This window comes from Rhinolophus sinicus, chromosome 5 (assembly GCF_057876585.1).
Source record: "Rhinolophus sinicus isolate RSI-liver-muscle chromosome 5, RSI-T2T, whole genome shotgun sequence".
Lineage (NCBI taxonomy): Eukaryota > Metazoa > Chordata > Mammalia > Chiroptera > Rhinolophidae > Rhinolophus > Rhinolophus sinicus.
The window spans coordinates 76925001-76946316 of NC_142505.1; the positions used below are offsets into that span (position 1 = coordinate 76925001).

At 45.5% G+C, this 21316-nt stretch overlaps 1 protein-coding gene across 2 annotated transcripts in view; it reads right to left on the reverse strand.

Moving 5' to 3' along the window:
• FSTL4 (follistatin like 4) overlaps positions 1-21316 on the reverse strand; it is a 365854-nt gene that overhangs the window by 310519 nt on the left and 34019 nt on the right. The gene's annotated exons all lie outside the window — the stretch shown is intronic.

Below are 21316 nucleotides of genomic sequence, written 5' to 3' on the forward strand. Positions count from 1 at the left end.
TCCTCTGAGCAAGAAGGATTTCTGTCAGTGGACTTCCTATGGGCTTGAACTGAGACTCTTCCCTGAGTCTCCAGTGTGCTGGCCTAGCCAATCAGATTTGAAACTTGCCAAGCCTCCACAATCATTCAATTCCTTAAAAGAAATCTCATTCTATAGAAACGCATCCTGTTGGTTCTGTTTCTGTGGAGAAGCCTGACTGATACATACTTTTTCAGACAAAAGCCAAACCCACAAAATCTCTTGAGAATAAACCCTCCTACATCTTGGGCTTCCTGCAAGGCTGCTATGGGGCAACACTCTTAAGATATCAGAAACCCTATTTTTCAACAAAACGGCATATCCTTAAAGTACTTCTTCTTTTTTTTTTCTGGTTGTTAGGCTCTATGATACCTTAAATTTTTCTGAAGTTTTAAAAAAAGAAGCTTACAGGCTCTCCGTGGATTTGATCTTTGCCCTGAAATCTTTCCTTAATTTATTTAACCATGTTTTGCCGTCTTTGAGAGGCTGCGAATGAGGAAAGAGTTTGATTTTCAAGCCCAGTGAGCCCTGGCTCCCTTGTATTTAATAGTGTGCTCCTTAGCTCACCTCTTCCTCTTGTGCTATCACAGGCAAGAAGCGGCGAGGGGGCACTTTCAATATTCTGTCTGATAATCTCTTCTGTGGGATCACTGAGTTCATTTGGTGTATTTCCTACTGTTTTACTACCACCAGTGACAATACTACCAAACTCTCTATCCACTTCCCCATAACCAGCATCCTCTTTCATGCAATTTTGAATAACATTTTCCTCTCTTTCCTGTAAGCTCTCACTGAGAGCCTCCTCAAAACACTCCAGGTTTCTGCTAACACTCTCACGTAGGCCCTTTCAGCTTTCACTGGCAATCTCTTTGGGCCCCTCCTGTTTCTTCCTGCCACCTAGTCCCAAAACCAATGTCACATGCTCTGAGTTTTTGGGATGGCACCAAAACCTATTAGGATTATCTACTGCCTTGCAAGCAGTCACCACAAAACTTAGTGACTTACACCAACAACAGGCATTTAATTATTTCTCAGTATTTCTGTCGGTCAGAAATTGGGAAGGGTGCAGCTGTGGTTCGGGCTCGGGGGCGCTAGTGCCGTTGTAGTCAGATAGAGGCTGAAGCTGCAGCAGTGGGGAGGCCCAGCAGCTGGGGGCAGACGTAGCATTATTCTTTCTTCTTCCATCTCAGTGTCTCTCCATGTGGTCCCCGCAGATTGGACTAGTTTGAGCTTCCTTACAGCACAGTGACCTCAGAGCAACTGGACAGTTTACGTGGTAGCTCAGGGCTCCAGCATGAGCGCTCCAGCTAGCAAGGGAGAAGCTGCCCTGCCTTTTACGATCTAGCCTCGGAAGTCACATAACACCATGTCCGCCACCATCACAAGTCTGCCTAGATTCTAGGGGAGAGAGTGCAGACTACACCGTTTGAGAGGAGGGGTATTGAACGCACACTGTAAGAACATGGAAAATGGGAGATAATGTTGTGGCCTTCTTTGGAAAATACCATCTTCCACAAATCCATTACCACCTTTCCTTTTTATTTTTTAAGCCCAAATTGTCCAGATGTAGCCGTGTGAGCTCTTTCCACCTGGCTGCTGTATCCTTCTGACAAGTCCCCACGATTCTTTCAGCAATGCCTTACATTGTGGAACTAAATGATGTTTGAGATTCACTGTGGACTTTTTCTGCTCCAGTGCTGGAATCAGCCATTTCTCCAAGTCTGGGCTCCCTGTAGTGGAGAATGTTGGGGTGACACTGCTTCTGGACCATATCAGTAGACAAAGCTAGGAAATGTTAGACATACAGACACATACTTTGAGTCCTTGCTGACACTTACAACTCCAATCCAACAACAAAGGGTACATTCCAGACTTCTCTCTTTCCATACCGGTAACTCCCTATCCCAACAGTGACAAACTTCTCATTATAGTCAATAGATTTATTCATTTGTCTACTATTGCGTTTTTTAAATTATGCTTTATTATGTTAAAATAAGCTCTCTTTGATTTTCATCCTTCTTTTCTAAGAATTTTTTTCCATAATAGTCCATGGACATTAGATTTTTCAAATGCTTTCCCTACATCTGTTTAAAAATCATTGCTGTGGTGAAATACATCAGGACACTTCTAGTGGCAACCAAACATATTTGGGGGATAAACCCAAATTATTGTGGATTATCTTTTATTAGTACACTGCTAAATTTAGTTTGCGAATTTTTGCTTAGGACTGTGAGATCATAGAAATTATATACTGTTTTCTGCTCTCGCTTCCTGGCACAAAGCTCCTAAAGCCCTTGTCATTCCTAAGTCACCAGAGCACTAAAAGCATCTTTTGTCCAAACATTTGCCTTTGCCCATGATTCCTGACACAGGGCTCTTGAAACCTTTGCAACTTTCTGGGTGAAAGCGTAGCTCTTGTTTTAAGTTAGACGAATCTGGGTGGGATCTCGGATGGCTCCTGGATGAGGGCTGAACCCAGAAAGAACAAACGGTGATTAGAAGCTTGGAATTTTCAGCACCACTTCCTCTCCCGAGAAGGCAGGAGAGCTGAAAATTGAGTTAATAATTGATCGTGACTACATGAGGAAGCCTTCATAAAATCCCAATAGGGGGCTCGGGGTACTTCCAGGTGGGTGCGCACCTGGAGGTTTGGGGAGAGTAGCACGGCAGGAGAGGGCATGGAAGCTCCACACCCCTTTCCATACCTTGCCCTATGCATCTCTGACATCTGGCTATTCATCTGTAACCTTTATCTCATCCTTTAATAAACTGGCAAATGTAAGTAAGCGTTACTCTGAGTTCTGTGAGCCACTTGCTCTAGCAAATTAATCAAATCCAAGGAGGGGATTGTTGAAACCTCTGATCTACAGCTGATTGGTCAGAAGCACAGGGGTTAACCTGGGTTTGTGTCTGGAGACTGAAGTGTGTGTGGTTAGGGGGATGGGAGTGGGGGCAGTGTCCTGGGACTGAGCCCTTAACCTGTGGAATCGGACACTGTCTCAGAATTGAGTTAAACTGTAGGACACAGCTGGTGTTGCAGAGAATTGCTTGCTGTGGGGAAAAACTCCTCCACACATTTGGTGACCAGAAGTGTCAGAAGCGAGTCTATGCAAAAGTAAAGGAGATACACAGGAAAGAAAGAGGCAGGCTGAACTGAGTTTTTTCCAAATAGGATTTTGACAGCTCTATTTAAAACTTGCCTTTCTTTTTTTTCGTATCATTCTTGCCAGATTTTGGTATTGACTTTGTTCTAGCCTCATAAGTATACCCACTTTTTCTGCATTCTGGAATAGTTCATGTGAGATTAAAATTGTTATTCCTTGAAATTTGTTAGTACCACTGGTACCTGGATTTGATGCCAGCTTTGTGGGGAGATTTCTAGTTGGAAATCTCATTCTGTTTTCTTAATGATTATAAGACTGATTGGGTTTTTAATTTCTACTTGAGTAATTTTTGGCAAATTCCTTTTTACTATTTTAGGAATCTGACCATTAGAGTTTTGAAATACTATACTGACAAAATAATATTCTGTTATTGTTTTAATTTCTGCAACTTCAATAATTACATCTCCTTTTTGCTCTCATATTACATATTTATTCTCTCTCCCTCCCTATTTCCTTTATTCTCGTGCAGAGTTTTGTCAGTTTTATTGGTTCTTTCTGTTTGTCCTTTGTTTATCCTTTCGGTTGTATTTGTTGTTTCAGTTTCACCCATTCCTTTTTTATATTGTTCTGCATTATTTACTTTCTTCTACTTTATTTGGGTTTACTCTGCTATTCTTTGTAGTTGGATGTTTAATTCATTAACGTTGGGCCTTTCTTCTTTTCTAATGGAATTTCCCTCTGATTCCCACTTTAGCCGCATTTCACAAAATTCAATATGTAGTATTTGTTATTGTTTCGATTTTTTCATTTTTTTCTTTGACTCATGTATTATTTAGGAAAATATTCAACCTTCAAAAATATGGAAATATTTCTAGTCATCTTTTAAATTTTTCTGAGTTAATGGCATCAAGGGCAGAAATTTTATAAGAATTGCTTTATGGTTTAGCTTGTGACAATATTCTTGAACTTTCTTTGAGGGACACATGTGTTCACCCCTTGTTGTGTTGATTCTGGGCTATGTCTTCAGATCTGTTTTCCAGTTTTCTTTAGTTATGTCTTAACCCAATTATGTATAATTTGCTCTTACATCCATCCATTGGTTTTTAGATTTTTGATTATATTTTTCATTTCTAGAAATTATACTTGGTTATTTTTCAAATAATCAAGATCATTTCTTGTAATCTTACTCTTTGCTCACATTTCAGCTCCTTTTTAAAATTTCTCATAACATGTTATGCACAGTTATTGTTTTTATTTTACGTCTGTTCATTCCAATGTCTGAAGTTCTACATCTGCTGGCTCTCCCTTTGGCATCTTTCTATTACTTCATTTTTTAATATTTTTTGATTTTTGTCTGTGAGCTCATATTCCTTGGATGGCAACCTGTCAACATTGTTTGCGGCCTATGCTGAAAAAGGGCTTTTTGGACAGGGCCACTGCTCCCACTATCGCACGCCTGGAGCACTCCTGCTTTAAACTCAGTTCTTGGCTTGAGGTTTTCTCAGACCAGACTGTTCTCTGAATTCAGGTGGAAACGCAGCTGCGGTTCTAAGTCTCAGAGGAGATATTCTGACCCTCTCCCAGACAGGCAATGTTCTTCACCACTCCCTGAGAGGAGACAGGGCAGGTTAGTTTCTCTTCACCCTTACACTAACATGCAGCCTACTGGGGGTCTCAGCTTTAGGTGGATGGGGTTTCCTAACAAACTGATCTTTCCTAGGCCTGGCTCCTCTCTCCCATATCTCTTGAGGACATAAGAAAAGAAAGCTCAAGGTCGCCTGCATTGGGCAAATCCCTCAACGTGAAAGGTAGCTCCAGAGCCCTGATTTTCAATTTTCACTGAGTTTTTGGCCTCTTAGGAAATCTTCATTTTCCTGCCTCTCATCAGGCATTAAAAGATTATTTAAATGTTTTATCCATCATTTTCAATTGCTTTAAGTGGGAGAGTCAGCTAAGGTATCTAGCTAGACAGCCAGAGACAAAAGCATGCACAGATAGTTCTAAAGTTTTCACCTTATCATTGCCTACTGTTCCAGAAATAGTGGGTAAATGTAATTACTTAGTTTTGATGAAAGAAAATAACTTTGTCCACTAAATCCAAGGCTTTCTAACCTAATTTGTTTCGGCAAGCATTCACTGAAGCTATCCCAGTTCCCAGTAGTCTAGGCACACTTTTAATTATAAGACACCGCCCGTGCCAACCCCAGCCCCAGTGTGGGTGGATAACAGCCAATAATGATGGCTAGTATGGCTCAGAATGTGGGCCAGTGCTATGCGAAGCATAAATATATATATGCTATAAATATATATATGCTACTATAAATATATAGTTGCACTATATATTTAATCCATACAACTGTCGCATGAAATAAACAGAATTATTAAAACCATTTTAGAGGTGAGAAAACCAAGGCACAGAAGATTAAGTAATCTGCCCAAAGTAATCTACCTAGTAAGTTAGATCATACTCAGAATGTCTGCCTACATAAGTTTGAGAAACCACACAGGAAAATTAGAGAAAACGATAGTAGGTGATGGAAGAGTCTTTAAGGAACAAGAACAGGAGAAAAGTCCCTAGGTAATGGTGGCTGGAAATGCAGAGGGGCCAACTTGTAGGCAGAATGGACTTTGGGGGTCTTTGCACTGTGTGATGACCATTTGCTTGCCTTTCTCTGTCATGTGCCAGGTGATGTGGTCACCGCACACTTACGATGCTTGTCTCACCCTGGGTGGGGCCATCTTGCTCCTCTCTGCCTACATGGAAGGAGCTGGCAGACCCTGTTCTTCCTGCCTTCTCACCGTTACATAGGATGTTTTTCTAGGAAACCTCCCTGGCTTCATACAAGTCCTCGCACAGCACAGCAACCAACAAACTGGGAATCTTTGTTCCGAAAGACAAGGTGCGAGCCGTGAGGAGCTGCCGGTAGCTCCAGCTCTGCAGAGGCGAGTGCTGTCTGCCTGCCTCCTGCCTCTGCTAATGACGTGTGGGGGGAAATAAGTGTCGGGGAAAAGATAAGTCACAAGGCAGTTTTTACAAAATGACTAATAAAAAAATAATGAGAACCCAATAACTATCAATTACAGAGGCAAGAGAAACAATAAAAATAATAAAGCAGAAAATGTACAAAGCAAACAATTAAGACTATTTTATGAAAACAATACTTGCTACTCACCAAGCATTAATTCATACCACACAAGGGCGGTAGCAGTTTATTACCTGAATTTTACACATTAAGAAAATGACACAGACGGAGTTAATAGGCTCCTCCAAGCTCTAGGACACTTCGGAGCCCAGATTAAAAGTTAATCTACCTAGTAAGGTAGATCATATTCAGAATGTCTGGCTACATAAGTTTGAGAAACCACACAGGAAAATGAGAGAAAACGATAATAGGCGATGTAAGAGTCTATAAGGAATAAGAACAGGAGAAAAGTTAAAAGTTAAGCCACGCTCACTCTCAGGCCGAGATGTCATGTCTCATTAAATTCTAAATCAACCCAGAGAACACACCATGTTTATTATTTTTCTAACACCACGTGACTGATTCTAGAGGAGGCAAGAGACTCTTTGGGATAAATACACTAATTAAAAAGATAATTTTAAAATGTCTCTCTTTTTTTTTTTTAACCCAGTAGACCAAAATACATAAATCAAAGCCATTCTGGTCTACTGAGTATTGTAAATGCATATTTAAATTTAACAAAACATCAGTGGGAAATATCTTTGGAAAGTAATTACTTTACAATATATGTGGAATGTCTTTTAAATGCTTAAAGCAACTGATCCATTTTAAAGACATAACTTAATATAAAGCGGCACAAATATTAACTACCAAGCTGGAAACTCACTTGCCAACTTATAGCCTGGAGTGAATGTTTATAGATCAAGAAATAAATATTAGAAAATAAGATAGTTTAATGGAAGACTTAACTGCCTAAACCAAGGACCCACTTAGAGACACCAGCTTCACCAGAGATCCTCAAGGGGAGCTAAGTAGGTACCATTTCCCCGAAAATAAGACCTAGCCAGACAATCTGCTCTAATGCATCTTTTGAAGCAAAAATTAATATAAGACCCGATATTATATTATATTATATTATATTATATTATATTATATTATATTATATTATATTACATTACATTATACCCAGTCTTATATCACAGTAAAATAAGACGGGGTCTTATATGAATTTTTGCTCCAAAAGATGCATTAGGGCTGATTGTCCGGTTAGGTCTTATTTTCAGGGAACACGGTAAGAATTACTTCAGCCTTTACACTACATTCCTCCCTGCTTTCTGCTCCTCCCACCTCACTCCTGCCCCGCCTTTTACCGACACCTGGCTCTACTGAGCTGTGATTAACAAGTTCTATATCTAAGCACAAAATAGGAACTGAAAACTCAAATGCGTACAGAAGCCACTCAGGTAATTGAATGAGTGTGGTGATTCTGGGGTTTCAACTTGCTCACATTGATTTTTCAAAACTGCATCTGACACTTGGTCTCAGGATCAGGGAGTCACGAGGGAGCAGTGGGGACTGTGGGAACCAGGCGAGCATGTGCAGTGCTAAGGACACGGCTGCTCACGCAGCCTGTGGTTGTCAGAAAGTCATGTGGGTCCAGGGGTAACAAATCACTTCACATGCCAAGGTAACTGTCCTATTGGGATCTGTATGTAAAATTTCCTTGTTTTTAAATGTTGGCAACTTATTAAAATAAAAGTAAAAATTGAAAAGCCATCTGTAGGTCAATACTACGTACGTCAAATAAAACATGACCACATGCTGACTCTGGCCCGTGGGCCAGCAGTTTGAGACCTGTCATACAAATCAAATATGGAACAGACATCACGCTCAGGACTCTTAGGAAATGGCTGTATTGGGTTTTCTCACAAAGAGGCAGCAGGCTTGGTGAGTGCCACAGGCATGGTATGGTTCCGTGGACCATATGCGACTCCTTCGGGACCCAAAATGACTTTGGGGGAGTTGAGGAGGAAAAAAGAGATGAAGCAGTAATGGTGGGGGGTGGGGGAAGGGTAGGCATTAGCCAGCAGGCAGGAGAGGCACGTGTGGGCAAAAGTCCTGTCTGGCCCCTTGAACATGGGAGCAGAGCCACAGAATTCCCAGGACCTCCAAGGTGCAGGGCAAGGAAGCCTCGGGGCAAAGTTTCCTGCCTCCCGCCTTTCCCTGGGCTCCCACCTCAGTGTGGATCTTAGTCTCTGCCACTGGATCTCCTGGCCTACAAAAGAAAACTCTTCTTCTGAGCGCCAGGGAGCATGGGCGAGGGAGAGCCCGGTGGTGCCTGCAGCTCTCTGTATCAAGGGGGCGGAAGCCCAGGTTTGTGCAAGATCAACAGCCTGGACCAGCATCCTCCCCTCTGCTCCGAGCAGGCAGCAGTGCCTGGCCTCCCCACGCTCTTTCCCTGTTTCCTTTGATCCTCCACACAGCTCCTAGGCCCACCAGGCACAGCCATAGAGGAGCCTGCTCTTCTCAAGCTTTCTAGGGGCTGACCTTGGAAATGGCCTTGCAGATTCGTCTTAGAGCTGAGAGTCCTCAAGACGAGAGTCCGAGGGAGGCCACAACAGTGAGCAAGGCAGACACCCTGTCCCACAGAACTCTGAATACTCCATTACAGGGAGAGTCAATGTACAGACTACCAGCAAACGGAAGCAACCAGCCAGCGAGCCAGCTCGCTAACCCTCCCAAAGCCGGATTCCCTCACCTGTAACACGGAAGACCACATTCGCTGGCCCCCGGGACTGCTGAGAGTGTTGAAATAAGTCAACTCAGCAGAGCTTATGGTGGGGGCTTTGATAACGACAGTTGTCACCATGCGGCCCCTCTGACATGGTCCCCTCCCACACAAAAGGAAAACAAAATATTTAGAAATATTTTAAATGAAAGTCAAAGCAGAGAATTTAACTAGAGAACTTAGCCAGGATGCACGTGATTAGAAAACGGTGGCTGAGTATCAAGGGTGTGTTGCATACTGTGCCACCCTGGAGAAAAGGGAGAACCTGGCCCCAAAGGTGGAAAGAAGGGGCAGGACAGGAAGAAAAACAACCAGAGAGAGCCCTGAGGTCTACAGGCTCCTCACATCCCAGACCATCACTTCCCATGTCTTCTGAAGTCACTTCCCAGTCACTTCAAGCCTGTGTCTGTGAAAATAAGGGTGACCCTGCAGGGATTTCCCGATCCAGAGTTGGATCACTGGGTTAATTTCAAAAATGGCAGCACCAAGAAGCAAGCCAGACCTCCCAAGGAGGCCATGGCCACTGCCACGCAGAGCATTAGGGCTGGGAAGCAGCCACAAAGACTGGCCACGGGACTGGTCGTGGGACTGGCCGTGGGACTGGCCATGGGACTGGCCGTGGGACTGGCCGTGGGACTGACCGTGGGACTGGCCGTGGGACTGGCCGTGGGACCGGCCGTGGGACTGGCCGTGGGACTGGCCGTGGGACTGGCCGTGGGACTGGACATGGCAACCAGAGAATGAAGGGAGGAATGAAGAGGGGCAGGGCACCTGGACCTGAGTGCCAGGCACAGCCCACATGCTCTCGGCACGTGTCTTACTGTTCGCAGGGCCTCTGATCCATGACACCAGTGTCCTAAAGGACCCCGCTGTCGGCCATGGATAAACATTGAGCTAACAGACGTCAAACAGCATCCGTATTTGTGAGATGGCTTCATTTGCTCCCTCTCCCAGGACGCTCCAAACTCAAATTTGAAATGCGGACAGACGGGTCAGCTCCTCTTCCCGCAATCTCACGGGAAAGGAACAATTACGTAATTACCTCCTAAACAGACAGATGAGGTTGAGATTATTAAACCACCACCACAACCACAACCACCACAAGAAGCTGCTTCACAATCTTCTCATCTTGGAAAGGCATGCAGTTCCCTAAGAAACACATGGAAATATATGTCACCCTTTGTAGTTTCAGTAGCTTTCATTTATTCGTTAAAAGCACACTTCACAATGAATTAGCTTGTTCATTAGAAACGCTGCAGAAGGCCAGTGAAAGGTGAGGGCTTGGGGGAGCGTGGGGGAGGTCAGCATTGGGAATGGAATGCGAGAAGCACACCACACCGCTAGGTTTTACCCATGCCCCCTCTGGGTGCTGACAACAGACCACAGCGAAGTTCTTGGTTGGGGTTTCATTTCCGGGGACATCTGTAGCTATCAGACCGTGCTGCAGACTCCTCTGTCTGGGGAGCATCTATACGTAGGGGTCATTCTAATACAGCACCCAGCACAAGGTCACGAATGGATGTCCTGGCTTTCTCGGGCTCTATTTTAAACTGTCATCATTTTAAACCATGAAATATGTCCAGTGATAATTAAACCTCACCACAGACAGATACTATGAAAATGATTAACCATTTCCCTGATGCACATCTTGACTGTACTAAATCCACAAGGTATGGGATTATCCCATTGACAGATGAGAAAAATTGTCTTTAAAATAATTTATTTTAAAAAGAACCTAAAAACTCTGTACTTCCCACGGGGTTTTAACTTGAAAACTTGCACCGTGAACTCGTGGTAGCAGGAGTCCAGCCCTGCCTCAGTTAGCTGTGTGACCTGGGACAAGGCCCTTGCCACCTCTGAGCATCTGTTCCCTCACCTGGCAGATACTAACAATGATATCTTCACTCTCCCTAACTCAGAGATTTTCTTGAATGTGGATTAAATGAGATGACACTTGAGTAAGTTCTTTGAGAGCAAAAACCAGCCTGGGAACACTACCCAAGTATAAGATGCTATTATCTTCAATTCTGTGTAAAAGGGAAACATGATATGCTAGCACAGCTTTACAGATCTGCTGTCTTTAAAAACGAAAAAAAAAAAATGTAAAAATTCAACTCATTTTATTTTCAGCTGAAGTTTCTAAGCATGAGATTAGATCTGACCTATCAAATAAGCATCTCCTCTTAGCCACAGAACTCCCGTTTGGTGCTCAAACGTGCAGTGATTCCACGCAAATGATAAAAATTCAAATACTGCAGCCCAGTAGCTGGATGGGAATGCTGCTTACAGAAAGAAAGAAAAAGAGAGAGAGAGAGAGAGAGAGAGAGAGAGAGAGAGAGAGAGAGAGCAAGTCACTGCTAAAATTAGTAAAGCAAACAGACTGACATATATGTTTTACTCCTACAACTCATTTTCCAGACCCGTGATTAGGTTTTTCCTGAAGGCCCATTTCCTCTGAGCATGGAGATCCCTGTTTTTCTCAGGCCGCGGCAGACCCACAGGTCCCACGGCCCAAACCTGCGGACACTTTAGCCACAGAATGATGGCTCACATTTGTAAATATGAATGTTTCAATCAGAATTGTACAAACATTGAGAAATTCTCATCGAGAAGGTGCTTTCCTGAATGACCTCAGTTAAGCCCATATTGATTCTCTGATCAATTCCCTACAGCATTCAAACGGTCCCCCATTTGTTTCTATTTACAAAGCAAGACTGCAGTGCTGATGTCAGAGGGTATTATGAGGACTGAGTAAGAGACTGAACGTGAAACGTTTCCATTCAGAACTGTCCCCATCTATGGAGTGTATATTAAAGCAGTGAGTAAGCCTCGCCCCTAAATAATGTACAAATGGGAAACTGCTTCTTAAACAAGAGCTCTGGCTGTACAGGAAGGCCCAGGTCCCTGCCCTCATCTATGTCCCCACCTGCCACATGATGCCCGTGTGAGAGCAGCAGCAAAAACAGCCCCCACCCCCCCTTCCTAAGGAAGAGGGTCTCTTATGAAAAATGGAAAATAAAGCTTCTGAGAAGCCCATGGACCTACGTACTGAAGGCACTGCCAGGAGGAATTTGCACAGTCACTTTCGATACTTATGCCCTTTGGCTGAAGGCTAAAGAAAGGAGGATATGTTGGGGTCCAAACAAACAATAACATCTCCCACCATTTGGGCCAGTAGATGCTCCATGCATCTCACCAGGTCATTGTGTCCATCATAGTGGAAAGGGTGAGAGAGCAGCAGTGATTAAAAAATAAACAACAAAAATGCCCTGCATTTGTCATAGGGGAGCTGGGTTCTAATTCCTACTCCCTTATAAGCTCCGGTGACCTCAGGTCAACAATGTCACCTCTTAGCCTCAGTTTCCTTCTCAGAATGTGGAAGACAGGCTTTACCCACTGAGATGCTAGGTGAATACTTGCTAAGCTTAGCTTAGCATTGAGGCAGAACCCCTTGGGGATGACAGATGTGACAGTCACCCAGATGTGAAATAATTAAGTAAATGGCATAGTGGACTTTTTCTCACCTTGCTGCATCAATGTACCTTAGTTGGACAGAGCCCTAGTTGTCAGCTGGGGACCCACTTTCCTCCCAGTCTCAGCTCCTGACATTCTGATGGCAGAGGCATGGCCTGTGACTCTTATTAAGCCCAGCAGCATGTGGCATGCCCCTGGTCTCATCACTGATTCAGGAGGGGGCACACGACCTGAGCCCATCCAACCCAAGTGGATCTTAGCACTTTTGTGGGAAATATCAAACAAGAGCCTTTCTCTTCCACGGGACTAGCAGTTGTGAAAGAGGGTCTGGGGAGAGGGTGACACCCACCATGAAGGGACTCAACTGCCAGGGGTGAAAAGAAGGGAGAAACCAGGTCTTTGCACCCTACATCAAGTGTGCCTGGAACCGTCACCTTTCACCCTTTCAGCCCTGCCCGACTGTCCAGGTACATAAGCCATTAAGCTCCTCTGTTTGTTTGGTCTCGTTGGGTTGAGTTTTGGCTATTTGCTCCTCTGTGCGGTGCTTGGACGTGGTATAGGCACACCCCGGTGCCCTTTCTGTCTACAGGACACTCATACATCTCCTCAACTGACATACTCATTGACGTGTGTGCTCTGTAAGGGCAGGGACTACGTCTGTCATCGTTGCACACCAGGCAAACTCCAATTCACCCAAGGAAACTTCCATTAGCACCCAATAAAGCTTCAAGAAACCCTAAGGATGGCCCTTGCCTTTCTATAGGAGCTAGTTGTCCTTCGGAGGTAGTAACGTTGCTTTTAAAGCACTGTGTGGGTGGGAAGGCAGCTGAGGGGCCAAGAACTCCCCTTAGTGGCCTCCAGAGAATAGGGCAGGTAGGCAATGACAAACTCAGGTGCCCCGGTGAGCCCGGGTGCACCGTGCACCAGCCACCCATGCTGCCTGCACTCAGACACCAGCCCAGACTGCCCCCCGTTCACTTCACCTGTGTCCCCGAAGGCTCGGGGTCACTGTCAACATCCTACAGAGCCTGATCATGTCTGTGTTGCATGTCCCCCAACTTCCTGGAGAGCACAAGACAAATTTACCTGACTCATGCAAAATTCAACATTTTGTGGAAAGTTTTCTACCTCGCAGATCCTGAAGCGTTTCTTGGAAGCCAATGGCAGACCTGGCCAAAAAGAACCACAGCTGTAAGAGGAGTGTGCAGAGAGCCCCTGGCTGGGTCAGGATGCTCAGGGTCTCCCCAACAGGTTGCCTGATCTGCAAGGGCCTCCAGGGGCACCATCGCTTGTTCACCAAGCCCAGCCTGTGCCCCAGAGGACAAGCTGTGAAGCCCTAGCCACGGGTAGAGAGAGGCCAATGGCTGAGCCCCCAGAAGTGAGCGGGGCCAATCAGAGAGAGCGCTGACAGGCCTCGCTCTGTGAGACGAGACGGCTCCCCTTAACCTATTTCCACTTAGGGCTCTGTTCCCGCAGAAGCTGAGAGATTAAAGATTTGTTGAGACAACGTAATCTGAAAATAAGAAGGCTTTTTTCCTTAAAGAGTTGTTAAAAGATAAACTAATTCTGATGACAAGAAAAGAATTAGAACGTAACGGTCAGTTGGATTCAGTACCTTGTTTTCTAATAAAGAAAGATTGCTGAGCAGCAATGAGACAACAAAGACAGAAACAAATGACTTTTAAGTCACAGATAATTAACCCCAGAGGACTGCCGATGGCATGTTAATATTGCTGGGGCAAGTGGCTTAACACGATTGAAAGAAACACTTAACTACAGTGTTGATATGGAGAAGATAATTTAAAGGGCTCCCAAAAAGCAGAGAAACTCCTTCTGGCTTGGGGTCCAGGCAAGGGATAAAGATGGCAATCGTCAACCTTCGGTGCTGAGATCTCAGAGGAGAGACGAGCCTCCTGGCAAAGATGGGGCCTCAGCAAGAATGGTAGGGTGATGTCAGCTCCCTGTGAGGGCCTGACGGGCATGCTGGGTGTTCAGGGCAGTACGTCCTTATGAAGCTGCAGTCACTCATACCCTTTGGGGGTTATGTCCTCTCAGGGAACATGACTCCTCCCCCACAAACTCCAGAGAGGGACCTAGTCCCACATTTTTCAATGGCACCTGCCAAGGAGACTCCTCGACAAGCACAACTCACTGCACATTGTTCGTGACCCTGCTCAGACCTACAAGGCCCTACAGCTTGTCCGTCCCAATGGCAGAGACTTAGCTCATTTGCACGAGCACCTTTGAAGCCCTTTTTTGCAGAGGGACCCACAAGCTGTCAGAAAGAGGATGGTCATTAAGGAGAGGGAGTTGCCCCAGGGCACTGGTTGGAAGAGTCAACACAGGGGGTAGGTAGGACGGGGGCACCGTGGAGGTGCCAAACCACCTGGCATCCCCCATCCCTGGGATTTTACCTTATGGGAAATGCAGATGTGACACAGAGCCGTGTCAGCCCTGGGATGCACCAGGCATCTAACGCTTTCTCAGTGCTCACTGCGTGTAAGGGGCAAGGGCCCAGGAGGAAGAGCCTTGGTCCCTGCTCTCCCGGGACTGACCCTACACAGCAGCAGGAAAGACACCTGTCCCTAGAGCCCATGCCACAGCCACCAGGGAGGAGTCACATACCTGCAGTTGAAACAGGAGCATGGGCACCAGCCATCACGGGCCCTGAGCTGCACACGGCCAGGTCCTGCTTCTTCCAGATCACGGGAGAGCTGAGATCGGCCAGGGGATGGGCTGGAACAGCCACGTACCCAGAGGCTGGCAGAGCACATGCAGGGGCAGGAGTGAAAACTCAGGCTCACTCAAGCTGTCTTAGTCCACAGTTGGTCTTTCCAGGCCCAAGTGCTCAGAATTATCTTGGGGAAGCTTGGGGTCATCCACAGCCCGAGAATCCTCTGGCTAATGCTGTGCTTGGTCCTTTGGAAGGGCCCTTGTCGGAGCTTTATTACGACACAGTAAACGAAAGGCAATAGGAGGGTTCGGTAACTGTGGTGCTCAAGGACAACTTCTGACCCCCATGCCCAGAAAGCCCCTAAAGTTTTATGTGTGCTTGTCCTTAAAGACACCGTCAAGAAGGGAGTGCTTCCCTCTACTGATTGTGGAATGAGAGAATTTGAGCAGAAGGTAAAAGAAAGATGCTGACAGAGGGGAGGGATGGGATGGGCTGTTTCCGGAAATTCTTCCTAGGAAGGTCAACAGGCTATCGCAGGCACGGTCACATTCAGTCTGCTTGGAGACATGGACTCGCTGACCTGAGACGTTCCTCACTCTATGTCTAAGGCCAGACTACAAATGCAGGAGAAGAAGAGCCATGGTGGAGATTACCGACCTCACTGGCACTGACGCCACCACCCATACTGCGCCAAGGGCTGTCCACACCGAGCCCTGCCCCACATCTCCACGAAGCCAGGAAGGGCACTGCCAGCACCCTTCCTCTGGAGCCAGCCTGTCCCCATCGCCGAACGTTTGAGTGAGGGTGATTTTGCACCCCTCACAGGGAGAACATGTGCTCTCACCTGGCCACTCCCAATATTCCATCCCATCCCTGCCCCAGTGATTGGTTTAGGGCTTGAGTCATGATACAAGCCCAGCAAATCACAATCCTCACTGGGACTTTTCTCGTGTCGTTCTGGGGGGAAGCAGTTTCACCCTCTGGAATGGCTGGTGAGCGGCCAGGACTGAGCAGCAGCTGCCTGTTGCCACCCTGCAAGGGCTGCATGAAAGAGGCTAACAAGCCAAGAGAAGGAAGGAAAGGGAGGGTGTGAGAGCCCTTGTACCAGCCGCTCCTGAATTCATGTCCACCCTGGGATTCTGCTGTTTCACGAGCCTTTCCGGCTTCAGCCTGTGCAAGTTGGGTAGCTGCCACCCAGAGTTGGGGCTGATGGTCGGTGCTACTTCTAACCCCATTTTTTTCTTCCAGATAAGATTCAGTAACTAGCACAAGTGACACTGTAAGTGGAGAGGTGGGAACCAAATAATTCATTGTATTCAACCAGACCCCCCCCCCCCAGCCGGCTGCGCCATCCACTTCCCACTCAACCTGGGGCAAGTAGGTATAATATCTTCCAGCAGCTGAAAAGGAACAGCCCTGCCCAGAAGGAGCCAGTTTCTGTGAAGTTAGAAATAGAAGGAGAGCGATGTCACTCCCAACTTTTTGGAGCCCAGTGACTGACTGTAGGAGAGAACAAGCAAACTCCATGGTATGTGAGCGAGGGTAGGATGGGGAAGGTGACTCCATCTCTTTCCCCAGATGGCAACCTTGATTTGAAAAGGACCCAGTACCCCAGGCACTGTCAAATCCGGATGGTTCCCTTTTCAATTCTCTACATCTGCAGCCATTAAAGAAGTTACCTCAAAAGAAGCTAAGAGTGTATTAATCTGTTTCATGGAAGAGAGGCAGCCACTTCACATTACAAGACAGATTATGCAGGCAATAGAGAGATCCAGAAAACAGCTGCTAAACAAAATCAAAATTAATGGTAAACAGAATGCAATTCTTGATAGCTGAACTTCTCCCAGATGCAGAGAACTATAAGGGGCCATGAGAGGCAGCTGTCAATTAGGAACATGCTCCAAGGGTTTTCAGAACGTGAGGCTCTCGTTGCACACTCAGGATGGGCAGGTCATGTTTATTTAGGACGTGTGCATTGCTAAGGAGCTGGAGCCACCCCGGCCCTGTGTGTGACTGTCGCTCCCCTTTCTTTTTCCACGAAGACAGCGACATCCCCCCTTTCAGGGCTCCCTCACAGCGCTGCTGGAAGCCAGGCCAGGCTGCTATGGACTGTTACATGTGAGTGAGTCATTGTGGGGTAATGCAATGTGACACTGGTGCCCACCCCAAAACTCACAGGCTCTAATCATAGCACAATCACAGACATCTTGAATAGCTCACAGATCCCGCCATGCTCCTAAAAGATGGCTGACAAGGGCTGAATTATCCCGGCCACTTGCTCAGCTCACTCAAGCGTTCTCTCATGGCTGTAATTTAAAGTGATGGGATCATTTCAAGGAAAGTAGTGGTTTGAGCAGATGAATTCTGGCAGTTGTAATCAGCACCAGCCCTCCGAGTGGACACAGGCGTGTCTTGGAAAGGTGAGGTTGGCACCTTTTGCTGAAGCTTCACAAAAAGTTGAAATTAAATGGTAGGTGTCTGGAGGGAGGTGTAAAAACACCTGCACAGGAAAGCAGATGAAGCAACAGCCAGCTCTTCTCCCCCGTGCCGCTAGCACAGGTGGGTCCCAGGGCATAAGGATAACACAGGACCGCCTAGAGGGCGAAAGGGTTTCGTCCAGCTGGAAAGGTGTACGTCCTTCCCAAATGACATCCCACAGTCTTGCAGCCCTGCCACGATCTCTGATACTGTATCTCCCTCCAGATTCCCCGGAGAATCCTTACCACAAATCTAACATGGAAACAAAGCTCCCCTAGGAAGGTTTCTTCCAAGAGTCCCTCTCAGCTCTCTGGGCTTGGCAGTGGACATGTACGTAGAGAAGCCCTTGCATGTGATGAAGCAAGATCATGTAAGCCACTGCCCCCCTGAGAGAGACGGTCAGTGCATCAGAGGGACACTGGTCTAGAGGAAGTCCTGTTTCCTAATAAAATTAGCATGGCCAGAAAGGAAGGAGACTCCAGGGTAAGCAGATGAAGCATGACATGCTCTGCTCATGTCATGGGTTGCTGAGGGTCACAGGAGGTAAAGAAAGTGAAAGGTCTTCAGAACAACTGAAAGTGATTATCTTATTGCCACCGCACCGCCTGTCCATGCACTGCCCTTGGAAGTCACTGGTGCCAGGGCATGTCAGCCTGGACACCCAGGAAGCACTTCCTCAGTTCTTATAGCAGGGCTTGCAAAGGGCATTGCATGGAATGCCAACCCCAAATATGATCAAAGACAACAAAACTAAGATGCCATAAGAAACTAAATTTGGGAAATGCTACATATTACACTCCATGCTTAGAAGTCAAAGTTAGCATATTAAAGACCTGAGAGGTTCTGCAAGAAAAACTTCAACAACAAGTACAAAACTAGCTCAATATTGAGTCCAGTATTTGCCTAAGCATTAGTTTCCGAGGGCTGTTATAACAGAGTTCCACAAACTGGTGGTTTTAAACAAGAGAAATTAATTTTCTCACAGCCCTGGAGGCTGGAAGTCAGAAATCAAGGCATTGGCAGAGCCATGCTCCCTCTAAATGCTCCAGGGAAGGATTCTTCCTGGCTTCTGGTGGTTGCCAGCAATCCTTCACATTTCTTGGTTTATAGACTCATCACTCCAAGCTCTGCCTCCATCATCACATGGCATTCTCCCTGTGTGTCTGTGTCTAAATGTCCCTCTTCTGGGTTAGGGCCCCTCTTAAGCCAGTACAATCTCATCTAAACTTGTCGCACATCTGCCAAAACCATATTTCCAAATAAGGTCACATCCACAGGTTCTGGGTTAAGACTTCAACATATCTTTTGCAGGGAACATAATTCAACCCATAAAACCAAGCTTATTTGAACACGGAGTACTTTCATTGATGCATCAGCTAGGAGTATCCAATGGATATCCCCAGAACACCCTTTAAAAAAGTGCCTCACTTATATATCACTAGGGCAGGATCAGAGTGAAAAGACAATATATGCAAAGCAATTTGTAGCTTGCACTTAATTCAAGAAATGATTTTTGAGGAACATTCAAGATCTTGTTCCCCGGCATATATCATCAGCTTGGCTCAAATAAACTTACAAAAATTCTCAAAAAAAAAAAAAAAAAAGAAAGAAAGAAATGATTATTGAGCAACTACAGGCTTGGGGCTTTGGGGGCGAGTGAGGGGAGGGTCACTGCCCTTACCTCTCAGATAAAGTAGGGTTAGCTAAACGCTTCAAAAAAAAAAAAAAAGAAAGAGTTGGAAGGCAGAAGGGGGAGGTGACAAAGATGAGGGACAAAGAGCATGCAGGCTGTAGGAACAGTGTGAGCGAGGCCAGAGGTAAGAAAGCTGGGCTACAGTCTGGGAACCATAACACCCCTGGATCCAAGGCTGGGGATCCAAGGAGTGCAGGGGGCGATAAGGCAGGGATCTAAAGTACATAGTGCATTCATGTCACCCCACTATCATTTACCCTGGACTCCACCTCCACCGCTGATACTAGCCCCTCTAACTTCTTGCTTCACGGACATTGTGAAGAGTTTCCAAAAGTCATTTAGTATGAAGTTGCATTGGGTCACCTAATTGTAGCACTGAACCATGGATCAAGCTGATTCTCCTGAGGCAGGTGTAGTATTAAAAGAAAACAAAACAAAACCAGGAAAATATCTTAGATTTTGTGGTCCAGAGGCTGCCTCTACAGACTCTCCTGGGCCTGGTAAACTGGGCAGAAAAATTATTTGCTCCGTTTTCAGTTCCAGGTTAAGTCCAAGGTAAGGAACAAACCAGCCTTAAGTATTGGTGGCTAGACAATAATGTCTTATTTGTATTTGTAGAAATAATAACTTATGAAAACAGTCACAGTGCCTGTTATTTTTTACCCATACCCTGTTCTGGAGAAGAATAATGCTACCCCCCAAGTCAGTGAATTCTCAGACACAAAAATACTTGTAACCAACCTGCAAGGCGCCACTCTTCCTACCTGCCAGCTTATAATCATGGACACTAAGGCACTGTGCTATTTCAGGAACCCTCAGAAACTCAACTTTGACAGAAACAAGCAAGAGAGACATCAGTTCACAATAGGAAGAAAAAGGTTTACGTGATCTCAAGACAAATTTGCCAGTACAAACCCAAAGCATATTGTTCTGGTCAGCCAGTTGTGAAAGCTGCTGCTTCAGGAGAGGAGGGGGTTATGAATGAGTAAAGCACAGCCTGACCACGCCTCTGCTCATCCTCAGACACCCTCAGTATTCTAGGGATTTGGAGCCTTTTTATGCCTTTGAGTAAAAATACATATGGTCCTCTCATACCCCCATCTTCCTATTTAGAATCATTTCTAACACAAGGACAGTAAGATTCCAAAACAGTTGCATGCATATGTGATTCCATAAGGCAAATTAATTCCAAACAGTAACACTCAGGGGTACTGACGTGAATAGACTAGTATTCAAAACCAAAGTTCATGCCAACTTCTCTCCTTATGGCTATTTCTCTCCAATTTGTATGGTCATCGTGCCCATTGTGGACACAATTTTCAATGAGCAACATACCTTCCCTGCCCCACTCACCTTTATCCAATCTCATTTAGTTTTGATACCCAAACAATTCAGTTTACCCTATGGATACAATTCAGAGGACACTTAGTCCAAAACCAGAGACAATGGCAAATGGGAATGGAAGCCAGAAGTTCCTCCTAGAGCCAGACTGGCCACATCCTTTGAATCTAAGGTTCCAGCACCATGGTGACCAGTACTACCAATAAACCATGCTTCCCAGAAAATAAGACCGGGTCTTATATTAATTTTTCCTCCAAAAGACACACTAAGGCTTATGTTCAGGGGATGTCACCCTGCAAAAATCATGCTAGGGCTTATTTTCTAGTTAGATCTCATTTTCGGGGAAACACGGTAGACAGTATGGAGAGGTTAGGTTTCCAAGCTCTAGAAACACACTTTGATGATACGGCCATTGTAAATCCTTCATTGTTAAGAATTAATCAGGAGGCAAGAATATGTTAGATTTAGGAGTCAATATGGAATTTCCTCACTTTTTAAAGATTGCCACTCTTTTTGAGACATTGTCACAGTGAAGGATGTGGTTAAGACCAAAACCAAAGGCCAGACTGTAGACCAAGAACTCGCTTTGGTTTTTTTACTTCATCCTCCCACCCCTGCAATATAAGGATTATTGGTGACAATTCCATAAATCATCCAAAAGATACCCTCTTATTAGAGACTAGGTCTTGCTGAAAATGAATAAGGGAAACTTCAATTTCCACTAAAAGATTTTAGAAATTACCACCCATATATACTTACCTCAAAAACCACAAAACACATGTA